This window comes from Adiantum capillus-veneris, chromosome 6 (genome assembly GCF_014529385.1).
Source record: "Adiantum capillus-veneris isolate H3 chromosome 6, ASM1452938v2, whole genome shotgun sequence".
In the NCBI taxonomy this organism is placed as follows: Eukaryota; Viridiplantae; Streptophyta; class Polypodiopsida; order Polypodiales; family Pteridaceae; genus Adiantum; species Adiantum capillus-veneris.
The window spans coordinates 25,564,336-25,580,407 of NC_140936.1; positions in this window are offsets into that span (position 1 = coordinate 25,564,336).

Here is a 16,072-nt window from a genome sequence, read left to right on the forward strand (position 1 = left end):
AGAGAAGTCCACTCAAAGGGGACCACTAAAAGACCTTTGCAGCCACAAATAATACATTATTTGGCTGAATTTTTTAAGTAGAGAAGAACCCCGAATATGAAGGAGCGTTCAACATGAAAGATGTAGCTTGTGATCTCAACTTTTAGCTCAATGTTTTTCAGAATTTTTGGAGTTATGAACGCGGAGCTATGATTTTTGTGGTGGACCCCAGTTTTCTCGTGTAATGGTGACACAGGCCATCCCCGATTTTCTTCCCTCTAGAATGACTATGGTTCTACAAGTCTTCAAGCATGATTACAAGAGACAAGGCTCTTTTAATGAGGTCTTGGCTAGTCTAGAGTAATTCTATCAACATTTTTGGAGGATCCATCCTCATCAACAACTATCCTCCTTTGACAATCTCTCTTTTAAATTTCTTACCTCTCTCTTTTCTCCCTAATAAGCTTATGTCTAGCCAAAGCTAGACTATTGTAAATATCTCCTATCCTCTACATCCTACCCACATTCTCTCTTCTTCTCTCTCTATTGACTCTTGTATTTTAAATAATGAGGAGACAAGATGGGAGCCACAGTCACATGCACCCCATTTTCCTAGTCACCAAAGTGGGACACTCACCTCAAATAGAAATATTGCTAAATCCTTCCCTCCTTCTCTATATAAGGAGGCCATGAGAGCTCACTTGAGAGACACACACACACACACACACCTATCCATACACACTCTTGTGCTACATGCTTGTAGCATGAACCCTAATCACATAATCAAGACACCATCACCATGCACAAAAGATGAGCACCACACCTCCACACCACTTGTAATTAAGGGTTGAAGGCACAATTTCAAGAAGAAGAAGGGGGGACACACTCATGATATTCCTTGCCATCAACTCCCATCTCTCCATTATGCCTCCTACGATCTTGTTCCCTTCTCATTTTCCTGCCATACGCTACCTATTGTATTCATCTTTTGCAAGCAATCAACACACTCCATTTTGGTGCCATACTTTGTGTCGCTTTGGATACATCTCATTGTGAGTATGGTATATGCTTGTTCCTTGCCATTTTATTTTATTTTATTTTTGCTTATGCTAAGGTGTGCGGATTCGCCACCATACACACACACACTCTCTCTCCCTCTCATATTCCTATCATCTCGCTACTTCCATCTTGAGGTGTGCGGATTCGCCACCTCTTGTATGAGAAGTGAGCATACTTGCATGTATCCCTGACCTCGTTTCCCTGAGATGGTGAAGCTTTGAAGAAGCTTGAACTCACCCTTGTGTAGATTGTGGAAAAAATGACCGTTGGTCTTCTTCTTCTTCTTCGCTTCTTTACGCCGCCGCCACGGTTGACCACCACGATGAAAAGAGGCTTTGTTGATGAAAAAAACCTCAATTTGCAGAAGTAGCGAGCCCATTCTCACTCACTCACCACTCCTCTCACCTTATGCTCTGACCACCCCATTCCACATTTGGGCATGGATCTTGAAATTGTTTTCCATGGCATGTTTCATTGTGTATATGTATGTGTCCTAGCCGCATATCTTGCTAGGTGGTGCCCCTATTGTGTATCCCCCATGATGAGGCCATTGTGCATAGTCTTGGTGTAGAGGCCACCGGGTCTATTTTTTCACTTCCGCCTCTCATTTGGTGCCCCCACGGAGGATCGAACTCCGGACCTTCAGTTTACAATACTGAAAACCCTAAACTATTGTGATTGGATGAATGAGTATGAAGGATTTGCTAACTAGACGACAGAAGAAGAAGAGCTCCAAGCACAACTAGACGAACTCCACATCTCCATCGAAGCTCGAGTGCCAGGCGTAACGGTAATTGATTTGAAGTGGGAGAGTTAACCAACATGCCAAACCTAGTGGATATACATAGGCCAAGTGCCAAGAAGAAGAAGGAGAAGGTGGAAACCATGTCCGCAACCTACAACCAACCAACAACAACAAAATGGAAGGAGCTCTGCACAATAGAGAATCAACACTATTCTACTTTGAGAATCGGGTATCATCTCGCTACTTCCATCTTGAGGTGTGCGGATTCGCCACCTCTTGTATGAGAAGTGAGCATACTTGCATGTATCCCTGACCTCGTTATCTTCCTTACTACATGCACGAGTAGCGAGCCCATTCTCACTCACTCACCACTCCTCTCACCTTATGCTTTGACCACCCCATTCCACATTTGGGCGTGGATCTTGAAATTGTTTTCCATGGCATGTTTCATTGTGTATATGTATGCGTCCTAGCCGCATATCTTGCTAGGTGGTGCCCCTATTGTGTATCCCCCATGATGAGGCCATTGTGCATAGTCTTGGTGTAGAGGCCACCGGGTCTATTTTTTCACTTCCACCTCTCGAAGGCAAGGGTCAACTGAGGTAAGGAAGCAGATGGGTTGTTTTCATCAAATAGAGAGAGAGAGAGAGAGAGAGAGAGAGAGAGAGAGAGAGAGAGAGAGAGAGAGGACATCTCTCCAAATGCAATCAAGTACACTTGTACCTTGAAGGCATGTGGTATTACACAAGATGCTGATATGGGCAAAAGAATTCACTAAAATATTGCTAGTTAGAGGTTGTTGAATGAAAACTTTGTGCTTGGCACTGCCTTGGTCAACATGTATGCCAAATGTGGTGCACTTCATAAAACACGTTGTCAGGAGTTTTTTGGAGCAAGGGATTGCGCATATGTACATAAACATGCATGGTCCATCAAATAAAGGATTGCCCATTTTCCAGAGCCAGGTGGTTATGTGGGGCCCACATGTGTACAGGTAGGACAACATGTACATAGTGCATCGATTTTCACTATTACCAGTACCAGCGTGTTTTTTCTACAATAATGAGAAGTTGGTAGCACGTAAAACTTCTCGAGGAAGCTATCCGCGGACTGACGACATGAGGTAAGCAGGTGCGTCAGATGGCATCTAGTGGCATCAGGAGGCCGAATGGGGTCAATACTTGCACGTGGATGAGTACAGACACAACGTGGGTGTTTTCTTGTGATAATTATGCAGAAAGGTCATCATGAGGACCATATATTGAGGCCACTTCATGTGGTGGCCGGATGCATTATTGAAAATGGCTGAGTGCCAGGTGTGCAGATGATGCAAAAAGGTGACAACCATGCACTGCGAGGTCAGTTTTTGGCCTGTTCGGGGTCCGTTTGAGGTCATCTAAAAGGCCAAGGGTGCCCAACTAATAAAGCTAAGTGTGGGAACTGAAAAAATAGAGAGAAGACTAGAAAAAAAGTGGAGAAGATTGGAGGATTAGCCGCAGGTGTGTTTTTGCTCATTTTGGAGCTTGTTTTGGCCGTAAACTGCTCATCCGAGGTCAGATTTGAGCACTTTGACATTGTAGACTGGGATTTTGGGCCGTTCCGGGTGTGATGGTGCTGTCCATTTTGCAAAATTCCTCACTCTTTACCTGCTATTTTTGTTGTGTATGTTTCTCCTATGAGCGAAGCTTCTGCTCCAGTTTGTGATTGTATCTGGCATATTTTACCCATATTGTGTGAGCTGTTTGCCCCATTGGTGTTGTCCCAAGCTCATCTGTATCTAAACATCAGAAATTATCCTCCTTTGAGCTGAGTTTTTGGGTGTGTGTGTGCGTGTGTCTCTGTGTTGAGTGAGCAAGTGGGAAGTCTCTCTCCTCTCACTCCATTGGTGTGTTCCCTTTCTCGGCCAGGTGGATTGTGTAAGCCAAGTGGTGCCCCATAGCGTGTATGTATATCATCCCAAGAGTGTGTGTCGGATCATTATAGAAGCGTTCTATGTGTTTCCATCCCGCTCACATTCTTTTGGCGCCCCCATGGAGGATCTTCTTCGAGTACCTTCTGCTTCAAGATTCTGCTTCGAGCTTCAAGCATCGAGATTCGGGATTACAGGTTGCAGATTACAGTTTAAAGGTTACAAGTTACAGGGACAGGTACATGTACAGGTAGCTGGAGTACAGTGATATACTAGCAGTGGTGTCACTTGTAGTTGTTGTGGGTATGCATCATTTGGTGCCTGTTTGAGCGCATTGTCTACTGGTATTCTACGTTACTTGTGGAAACTGCCATTGTACGCCTTTGTGGAGACATACTTGGTTTTATTTGGTAGTCTCAGCCATTTTTGAGCCTTGGTCTGGTAGATAGTCATTTCTGAGACTTGACTATACAAGATTTGCATAAGCCTTCGTGTGAGGGTCGATAGCGTAAGGTTTTATTGAGCTGGGGGATTCTCAAATGTGGAGATCCTTTCGGTGATATAGGTAGCTGGAGCACCCTTTTCGTGACCTCGCCATAGACTATGTACTAGTGATTCCTAATTGATGCTTGGGTTCTATTGTTGGCAGTTTATGCATACATAGACAGTCTATATTTTGGGTTCTCACTGCTCTACTTCTGGGGAAACTCTACCAAAATTTTTCCATGTTTTGATGGCTGGTTTTTTGGTCTTTTAAGCCATTTATGTTGTTATGTTGCTGAAATTTTGCCAAAATCAGAGGATAAGATAGGTGTGATTTCTTGGGAGCTGCATGGTTGACTTTAATGGATGATCAAAATGGCCCTCAATTCACTCCTTTTCATTTAACTCAGAGAATCTAGATAAATGTTCATGTGTCCAAGAAGATTTTTTTCCAGCAGCGCATAGTCTTTATGTTCGGGCCAAGAAAATTAAGAGAGATCCTGGAATGTCCTTTGCCTGTTGTCATTCCGATGATCAACTATGAAAACTCATTTGATGTGCATGTGTTTGTCCTCATCTAAATACAAACTCCATTCAAGTTTCTAGGGCTTGAGTCAGTCAAAAGTTTGGGTTCTTGCACGTGTGTTCGAAGGAGTTCTCAAAGCATCGTAAATTGGGTAGCCATGGCTTTCTCTTATCCGGAGTTTCATGGAAGAAGTGATGAAGATGTGGAAGACTTTTTGGAGAAGATAGAGGTTGCCTGCATTAGTAACCAGATTCATGACCCGGAGCAGATGTTACGTCTTCTCCATATTTGTTTGAAGAGTGATGCACGAGTTTGGTCCAAAGCATTTGAAGAGGAGTTGCGTGTGGCTGATCCACCCATAAGGTTCAGTTGGGACAATCTAAGGCATGGATTGGAAGTGGAGTTTGTGAAGATAGAGGATCCTGATAAAGTGTGGCAAGAAGTACAGGATTTGGTGCAAAAGGAAGGTGAGCCAGTAGATGCGTACATACGTAAGTTCTCATTGGCATGGGAGCGAATGTGCAAGGCCTTAGAACCACAGGTACCCCCGCCTGACATGATGAAGAAGGACAGATTCTTGGCTGGTCTTTGGGAGAATATACGTTGGAGAGTGGAGCTAAAGAAGCCTAGGACATATGAAGATGCACTAGAGGTAGCAAGAAACAAAGAGTGGAAGTTGAGGAAAATGAGCCAGCTAGGAGTACAGTCTTTGCCCATGAGGTCTGAGTTTCAGCCTATGTACTCTTTACAAGGTCGCGTGCCAGGGGTTCATCATGAACCAATGGTTTCTGTTACTCCTCAAGTTATGTCAGCAGTGGTCACCACAGCAGTGCAAGATGATGGGTTAAGGCAAGACATGAGACAAGTGGTAGATTTAATGAAGAATCTTAGCCTAAACATGCTAGGGTAGGTGGGAAATAATTGAGGTCGAGGGAGGTTTTAAAATCAGCCAAGAGGTGAAGAAAGACCCAAGAATGGTGCTGGACAAAGTAATGGTAGGTTCTGGAGGCAGACGCCCACATGTTATAACTGCGGAGAGTTGGGTCACATCAGCCCGCAATGTGATAAGCCACCAAGGATGGGTGGAGATATGTATCCATTGCCAAGACAGGTGCTAACTAGGTCAAATGATTATGGAATTGAAATTCAGGGAGATGAAGGAACCAGTGGATTAACCGAGGAGGAAAAGGGAAAGAAAAAAGTGCTAATTGTAGTCACCTTGGAGAAGGCATCAAAGCTAGAGGATACATTAGTGATGCCTATTGGGAAGAGGACTACAGAGGAAAAGGAAGGAAGAAGTACCCCAGGTCCTAGTAAGAAGAAGGGAAAGAGCCATGAAGGCGAGGATGTCAAGGCCAAGAGAAAAAGAAGGGCTCATCTCAAGTTTCATGTTTCAGATTTTCCACTAGGGGATGGGCAATTAAGCTATGACTTGAAGGAGGATCTGAAAAGCAGGAAGGCAGATGTTACTTTTGGGCAGCTTATAGAGATGGTGCCTAAGCTAAAGAGACAGTGGAAGAGGATGGTTAACCCAATGGAGAAAGAACCAGAGAGAGGTTCAGTACAGGTGTTGGCAATGGATGAGCTACCTGACATTTTCCCAATAGTAGATGTGTGGCACAAAAGAAAAAATCCGGGACAAGGTTATGTGGATGGAGGAGCCCAAATATGTGTCATAACACACTCATGCGTTGAGAAGATGGGTCTTACAGTGGCTGGGGTGTGAGGTTTTCGGATTAGATTGGTAAACCATCAAAAAGTAAAATGTTTGGGTGTTGTAAAGAGCTTAGAAGTGGAGGTATATGATGCAAAGGTGGTGGTTGATTTTCATGTGATGCCAGCGGGGTTGGGAGCATATCCTATTATACTGGGTAGTGGGAGCTGTTCAAGATTGGTGACGTGGTACGATTAGCCTCTATGGAAAGACAGGTGCCAAGAAGCTTTATAATATGGACACAAGGGAACGATTGGAGGAGCTTCATGAAGATGAGGATGAGTCTAGTTATGAAGAGTATTCCACAGTGACTGATGAGGACAGTGATATTACTACCAGCAGTGATGAGGATGTTGATGTTGCATTTCTTTTGATGGACAAAGGAATCGAGGAGTCTGGTTTAGTTGCATTTGCAAATGAGGTTGAAGATGAAAGTGAACGGCCTTATGAAGTGATTGAAGGGCTGATGCAAACCAAGGTTGAGTTGTCAAAGAAGCAGTAATTGATGACACAAATGATTAGTGGAGACCTCTCAGCTATGAAGAAGGAGATATATTTGCACAGGCTGGCTACTTTTCTTGATTTGTTCATTACTTCATATAAAGAGATCAGAGGGTTCAAGGGTGAAGAGATGCATATAGAGCTGAAAGAAGGTGCTAAGCCAGTGCGGAAAAGACTAAGAAGGATGGGTCAAGCGCAAATGGAAGCCTTGCGGGAAGAGGTGGACAAGTTATTGAATGCAGGGTTCATAGTCCCTATGGAGACCACAGAATGGGTGAGTCCAGTAGTAGTCAGCCCAAAGAAGGATGGAAAGTGGAGGATTTGTGTGGATTTTAAACCCTTAAATGAAGCCACTAAGAAGAACCCATATCCTCTTCCATTCATTGATCAAATCTTGGATTCAGTGGCAGGTTATGAGAGGTACAGTGTGTGTGATGGTTTTTCAGGCTATTTTCAATTGAAGATTGCTCTTAAAGACCGAACAAAGACAACTTTCATTACGCCATGGGGCTGCTATTGCTACACAGTATTGCCATTTTGGTTGTCAAATGGACCATCTTTCTATCAAGAGAGGGCAAATTGGGCATTGGAACCATTCATTGGTAGTTGTGTTAAAGCTTTTATGGACGACTTCTGTGTCTACAGCAGTAAGGCTGAACACCATGAGAAGTTGCAGATGGTATTAGCTCGATATGATGAATGTGGAGGACAACTAAATCCAAAGAAATGTCATTTAGCACAGCCAAGGGTGAAGTTATTAGGCCATATGGTGTCAGAAAATGGCATTGAAGCTGATCCAGATAAGGTTAAGTCTATTATTCTTCTTCCATCACCTACGAGTACGAAGCAATTGGCAACCTTTATACACAAAGTGAAGTACATGGCACGGTTTATTCCATTGTCTTCTCAGCTCCTTTATCCATTACAACAAGTGGCAAAGCATGATCCATTGCAATGGGATGACAAGTGTGAAGAAGTGTTTCAATAGGTGAAAGAGGTGTTAGGGGGGTTGTCAGCAATGCAGGCTCCTGATTGGGAGAAAGTTTTTTATGTAAATGCATCAGTAGGGGATGATGCCATTGGGGCCATGCTATTGCAAAAGGGGAAGGAAAGCCGTTATATGAGGCCAGTGTATTGTGCAATTTGGCTAATGTGATTGTGCATGCCACCGGGGTGGACAATAACTCAATCAACCCTTGTGAATCCATCACTCTGTTAGAAGAAAGTCTTTGAGATGGGATTGCTCTCACCTAAGACTTGTCTTCATAACTCTCCTAGGTAAGAGGGTAGAGTTTTTAGCGAGTCTGGTTGGCTGTGCCCCGAACTAATTGATCCATGGTCTCGCCCTTGTGAATGCATATCAAAGTTCATTTGCGATCTTGCCTCAAATTATTCAATAGGAGTTCTTCATATGTAAGTCCTTCTGGAGATGTTCATTCCTTAGTCCTTAGGATAAATATAAGCATAAGTCTGGACTGAGTTGGCAGTTCTTCCACAGGGAAGAACTTAACATATCTTTTTAGTTGTAGGGTTGCCTTCCGCACAAATTCCCCGTCTTTCTGTTTGAATTTATGGATTTGTGAGACGGTATTATGAGCTATCCCCCTTTGTGATAATTCCTCGATAAACTCGTCAAACACCTACTCCATAGACTCAAAGTCTCTACGCTCCACAGACTCAAACCAAGTAGCAGCATCATCCTCTAGGGTTAGTCCAAACCCTGCAAATTGGGTAGGGAAGTCTAACACCTCTTCAGCTCTAATTACACGCACAAAGGCTGCTACATGATCTCTCGGATCTCTGTTTCCCGTGTATTTCTTGTTTACCCATTTTTGCACTTGAGAAGATCTAATTCTACGATGCTCTACAAATCTCATCATTGGATCTCCACATCCTAGTCGATATACCTCCTCTGGTCTTCTGTAGTAGGCTGGTTCCTCTCCCAATGGTGCTCCTAAGCCATAATTTCTAACAGTTCTTGCAAGAGATGCTTCATCTCTTTGAACTCCTTCTATGGGTGGTCTTTTGGCTTTGTTGACCCTTGAGTCTTTGGTTTGCTCTCTCCTTGATACCGTGAATAGAGTGGTGGTTCTTGTAAATCCCTTAGCCCTCGTGCGGCTTGATAACCATCTCGGTTTTGGTCTTGATCTAATGTTGCACTCTGTCGAAGCCATGCCTGCAATGATGGATGGGTAGCTGGTGGGTCCTGGTAGTTGAATGTCGATTGTCGGGTAGAATGTGAGGTGCATCATACTCTTCTGAAAGGGATTTGTCGACTTGCTAGGGGTGTAGGTGGCTCTTGGCACTTCATCGGGGGTATATGTTGGTGCTCCTAGAACTATTACCTTTTCTACCTCCTCTAGGAGAATACGTTGGTATTCTTGCCCGTACCTATCAACAAAAACGATATCCTTCCCCATAGAAATTTAATAAGAGAATAAGTAAAGAACCTTATCTTTGCTTAACTCGTTTGGGTATGGTTCTTTGCAATGAAAGTAAGAGACTATTCCCTCGCTCTCATGCTTGTAAATTCCCACATTCTCATTATAAGTCGAAACCCTGGTTGTTTTCTTATCATACATAAAAATCGCTTCAGGTTGATCAATGTTTGGAGGCGGTTCTTGAGTTTCTGAAACCATTTTTCCCTTCTCCACGTTATCTCCATATCTGTTGTAATCCTCAGGGTTACTAACTATCAGATAGTGGTTCCCCTTTTCGTCTTCGAATCTATCTCCATAATCATAGACTCGAATTATCTCCAGTCTCTGAGCCAACCTTTGTTCAATACAAATACACTTGCGTCCTCGATAGTCAGAATAAACTAGGGCTCCCCTTGAGTTTGTTCCTTCTAAGAAGATCACAGTGAACTTGGAATCATTCAAAGGGTTTAGGGAGGTGCTTCCTCCTAGCATTGGTCCGTCATAGGTGAAACCTCCTGGCTATTGACTACCCATCATGAAGAAGGATTTGTCTGATGAAGTATCAATATCACTACCCTCTTCAATAATCGGTGCTAGTGGATCTAGCCTTGCGTGACCTACACTCTCCTCGGTGGACACTAAGCTACCTTGGTCACCTGCCACCTTTTGGTCTCTAAAAATGTATCTTCCTGATCTTAAATTCATCAAACTTAGCAATGCAATTTATTACAAATCCAACCACTCACCTAGCAAAGGATTAGTCTCCGCACAACTTCTTGCCTTGCTGCTGAATATACCTGTACACAAGCGTTTAATTTCGGCAATCGAATCAAAGCATTTAACCGCTAGAGGTGATTTTAGTAATGATTGGTATAAGTGGAGAGTTAACCTCAACCACTACTGTATTTTATACACTGCTGATGTTCTGGATTAGGTCTGCTAATTTGGAACTGTACTTCCCTCGGATGTTGGTCAAATTACCTGAAAAGTCTGAATTCAGTCTTTGCTCCGTCAAAAGGTCAAACAAGGTCCAAATTCACTTCTAAAAGAAGTTCTTGAACCCTTCAGTCAAATGGAACCTCACTGTATAAGCTGAGTCAAATTTTCTCTTCACTAAGCCCCAGTAGACATCCTACGCGTAGGATGTCTCCTGCTCTGTTTTGCCTGGATTTTTGCACTATGGATTCCCCTTGCTGTTCTGAGTCCACAGCTGTTTTTACTTTTTAATTTGGACACCTATAAGCTGGCCAATGGATCAGAAATCTGTTCCGACAGCCTGATGTTGGTCTTGATCAGTCTAATCAACTCCAATTTGGACCAAAATTGACTACGAGGCTTGCCTCAGGCTATACAACACCTTGCTATGCCCACACTCAGTATCTGGTTTCAATTTCTCGCTTAAGACATTCTACGCGTAGCATGTCTTTTTGCTCTGAATGGCTTCAAATGCAAAGCACGGACTCTCCTTAAGGTGCTGATCAATTTGGTATGCTCAAAACTTAGTTTGGAGTACAAAATCACACAGATGAAATCCTACGCGTAGGATGTCTTTTTGTTCTGTTTGACCCACAGCTTCCCGTTGATATCTGCAACCCAGTGGTATGCTTAGATTTTGGTTTGGATTTCAAAAGTCCCCAATTTTAGTTGTTCTAGCCTTTTTCAATCAAAAGTGCTAAAGTTTGCTTAGAACCCATTTTTCTCACCCAAATGAGATGAAACCTCTCTCAGTCACTCAATATATCATGCAGATCATGCTCATGCAGCCATCCTATGGTTTTGGTCTTAAAATAATCCCTTGGCACAGTTTGGGTAGGATGTCTGGCAATTTCTGTCTATCTGCCTTATCCCGTCAAGATATGGTCAAATTTCAGCTTTCCAAGTGAAAATAGGGTAAACCCTACCTTCTGGACACACTAGTCAACTCAAAATTCCAAAATTCCTACCAGATTAGCCAGTAGACATCCTACGCATAGGATCTCTCCTGGCTTAAAATTAAAATTTTTCCTGACAGAAATGCTCCTGATGCTCTGCAGCTCTATCAAAAACAATCACAGCACTTGCGGACTTCACTTCAGCTTTCAAACACACTTTTGTGTCTTTTACAACCTTGTGATGAATCTAACAAGCAAGTATACATGCATGAAGTGCTCTAGATCCTGAATCATGATGTCCTACTTACCCTACTCCTACTCCTCATGTGAAATGGTGATAATGGTATTTTGGTTGCTTCCTGGCCTCTTCGAACTCTCAATCTCTCCTCTCACCACTTCTACCACTCAAACTCCTACTTTTCAACTCCACTAAGAACTAAAAATCTACCTAATCTACCTAAGTCTACCTAAGTCGAAGGATCTAGGCCAGACACATGCTCCCTAGACTCCCTCTAAGACCTAGAGAGTCCTCCACCCTCTGATCCTATCTAAATGTAAAACGAGACTCTTGGCAAGCCAAAGAATCCCTATCCTCAAGGACTAGTCTCGGTCACCTACCTAAGGTTTTCGTCCCCGGTAGCGACGTCAATGTTGGACGGATACGCCGTGACGGATGTTAGCACAGCGAGAACTCACCTAACAAGATTTGTCAGCTAATCCGCAGGCGCGTGGAAACAAGCATAGGGTGTCAACCTACACTCGACCGACTCCTAACTAATTCCTACAGAGGTCTCTACCCAATGTCGAAGCTACAGCCTTCAGTCCTACAACGCTTTCTAGAGCCGAACACCCATCAAACAATCTAGAAACTCCACAGAACTTGAAGGAGACCCTACTAACACCAATAGGTCGCTCTCCCTAAGGTCTATGAACCAAAACCCCAACCCAAAACACCTAGTGCAAAATCACGTAGGATGTCTGGCCGAAATTTACAAGTCGTCGTTTCCAAAATCTAAAGTGCCTAATGTGTAGCTCTACTCAATGCGAACGCATGGATATGCTGCAATGCAAAATCGGACAATGTATGCTCATCGAATCACCAGATGAAGCTCGTAGATGGAGCTCGCAAAACCGGACCGTGCGCGTGCAATGTAGGTATTGGCACGTAGCTCTCGTCGGGGGAAACACGCTACACTTCTCCGCACTCGATTCCGACCACCGGTGCGCACGTAGCATCAAGATGAAGCTCTCACTCTCTCTCTACACAGTACGCTCACTCACAGACTTCCAACTTTTTATAAAATGACAAAAGGTTTTTCATTAAGGTCAAAAAATGATATAAATACCTTACAATTCTCAAACCCTAATGTTCCAATTTAACCATCTACTCAATCTAAATGTCAAAACTGGGATACAATCTGGAAACTTCTGTAAGCCCCAATATTTACGAGATGAAATGTCGGATTTTCTCAATAAATGAATAATTACAAAAAATAATAATCTGCCGAGCAGTCATTTTCCGTAGGGTGTGTCGAGCTTCTAACATAGGACAAAGAAGCTGTGGGTTGTTTTTGATGGATGTGAAGCGAGGGTGTCTCTCCATATGCAATCACATACGCTTGCATCTTGAAGGCAAGGGTCAACTGAGGTAAGGAAGCAGATGGGATGTTCTCACCAGATAGAGAGAGAGAGAGGGGATCTCTCCAAATGCAATCACGTACACTTGCACATTGAAGGCATGTGGCATTACACAAGATGTTGATATGGGGAGAAGAATTCACTGAAATATTGTTAGTCAGAGGTTATTGAATGAAAACGTTGTGCTTGGCACTGCCTTGGTCGACATGTATGCCAAATGTGGCGTACTTCATAAAATAGTTTAGTCAGTATGTATGTTGAGTGTGGTGCGGTCCTTGATAAGCTCCAGTCCACAATGCTTCCTCATGGAGTGCATTGATTTTAGGATATGTCCAATAGGGTTAGGGTGGGGAATCTCTAGGCTGTTTTGACTGGATGCAAAGAGAGGGAATCTTCCAAATGCAATCACGCAAACACACGAGCGCACATATATACACACACTTTTAGATATGTACACATGAGTGATCTTGAGAAATTCTATAGAATTGGCCCCTTGGTAAGAGGGAACGAGACCCGTCGGAGGCGGGTCGCGTGAACTCATGTTCCTTTTTGGATGATGTCCAAGTGTTTGAAGAAGTCTTTCCACGCTTAATGTCCTAGGAAACCCTCGTGTGATGAAGATGCTTAAATAATTGTTTCAAAGCACAACCTTTATCCACAAAAGTCAGTTGATGAGTACACCTTTGTCATTTGTCAAGCTTTCTCTTGTCATTAAGCTGTATACATACCTGAGATTCACACAACTCAAACAATTCAAAGCCTTCAAATACGGCCGCCAGTTAGAAAATACTTGCAATCGTTGACAAACCTGATTGGCATCATTAACATTGCCTCAATTCCAATGCATGTACTATTTACCATAACCTTGAATAGCACATTGCACCTGCATAACAAAGCAAAACCAAGCAACATCAAGATCAAGATGCATGTGAGCAAGCAAGGGGGGAATAAATCCAAAAATCATATCTCAAAACTCTTCATGGGTAAGATAAGAATTGTTAATATGCAACATACGCTTTTGAGAAAGAGGTCAATCACAAAGAGGTTGCCCAAAGTACAAATTTAATCAAACAAGGTGATGATCCAATAGCTGCAAAGTGTAATCGATTCTCAATTTTCATAAAAAATCATTGCATTGCTATGAGTTGAGTACATACTATCTATCCAACTGTGAAGTAATGTGAGTAGCATGCTGAAAAGTAAATCTCGAGACATCGAGATACAGATAATGCCATAAATCAAGCATTTGTGCAGAAGTGAGAAGATGATCCCAAGCATGTGCAATGTGTGTGAGTTGCATGTGGTGCTATCCTACATATCATGAGTATTGTTCAATTCTCCACAAAGGAGTGCATCGGAGGTCCATGGATAAGAAGAGATGTCTCACCATAAGGCATCTCTTTGTCCAAAGGCTGTTTATGCATAGATGCCTCCAATTTCATAAAATTGACCATTCAAAAAACATTGCACAATCATCGCGAGTGACCACGCGGGTCATTACTCACAAGAACTGGTTGAAGCTCATGTTGAACCATCATCACCATGCAAGCTAGCATACACAATCCAATAAACTGCAAAATAGGTATACAGATAATGCCATAAATCAAGCATTTGTCCAAAAGCGAGAAGATGATCCCAAGCATGTCTCTCCATGAGCAACATGTGTGAGTTGCCTGTGGTGCTATGCTACATATCATGAGTATTGTTAATTTCCCCACAAAGGAGTGCATTGGAGGTCCATGGATAACAAGAGATGTCTCACCATAAGGTGGCTTTTTTCCCAAAGGCTGTTTATGCATAGATGCCTCCAATTTCATAAAATTGACCATTCAACAAACATTGCACAATCATTGAGTGACTGCATGGGTCATTACTCACAAGAACTGGTTAAAGCTCATGCTAAACCATCATCAAGACTCCCAAGTAACCATGCAAGCTAGCATACACAAACCAATAAACTGCAAAATAGGAACATTGACCAACAAACTTGTGCTGATTATGTTCTTGAAAACAGCTATATCTAACCTACATGTATTTACATAGTTCCACGTTAGCCGCCATTTATCAAGGTTACATAACCCAGACACATTGTATGAGATGCAGCTAATGTGATTATGCATGGGAAACCATATGTACAAGTGGAAAAAGATCATAAGGAATTAGGTAGACGTGCCCATGTGCACATCTTCTTCCACCACATTTGTGCCAGAGCCGATCCGTTGATTCTTCCACCACGTAGATGACCATGGACCCTCTGATTGTAGACCAAAATTGAGCAAAAAATGCCAAGGGCTAACCGTGCTCAAAACTGTCTGCAACACCGAGGGCTGGCTACTATATTTGGTTTCATAGGTCCTTTAGGACTTTTGCAGAGGTTAATATAAATTTCATCATAAATAATTTTGTAGATGCTAATACTCTCTCTCTCTCTCTCTCTCTCTCTCTCTCTCTCTCAAGGGTGCAAAATATCCAAGGAATTTGGATGTTAATCCAACCACATTGTCTACAACAATGGAATCAATGATCATGGCTAACTTGATCTCATTACAAGAAACCATCAACAAGCAAACAACACGCTTGATGCATCTTGAGAATGAAGTTCAAGAATGTAAACGCCCTCTTGTTGACATGAATGTATTGAAAGAGCGCTTGAGCAAAGTTGAGAGTGATCATGTATTGAAAGAGAAACGATAGATACAATATGACATGATGTATGTGAGATGAGAAATTCATCCAAATCATGGGCTGATTATATGTAAGGATAATGTGGCTTCCACATCTCCTATCACGCAAGCCGTTGTCCAAGCAAATAATGTAGAGAATGTGGACACTCAAGAATTGCAAGAACAACAAAAATGCTCAAAGAACATCGTCATTTGTGGAATCAAGGAGGAAAGCATGGAAACACCCCAATCTCTTGCGGTTGCTATTGAAGAGTTTTTTGCTACAAACTTTGGCATGTCAGGAATCATGGCTTATGGTGCACATCAAGTTGGAAAACAAGGAGTCTCTCGCTCAGGAGAAAGACCTATTGTATGTACCATGGATGATGAGGTAAATAGAAAGATCATCCTTGACAATAGTTGGATCTACCTCAAAGCAACGGGTTGTAATGTATATGAAGATCGCACTCTTATGCAACAAAATGTACGTCGCAAAGCATATGAGGAAAGAAGCAAGAAGGTTAAGGTGTCATCTCAAGAAGAAAATCCACTTGAGGAGGATGC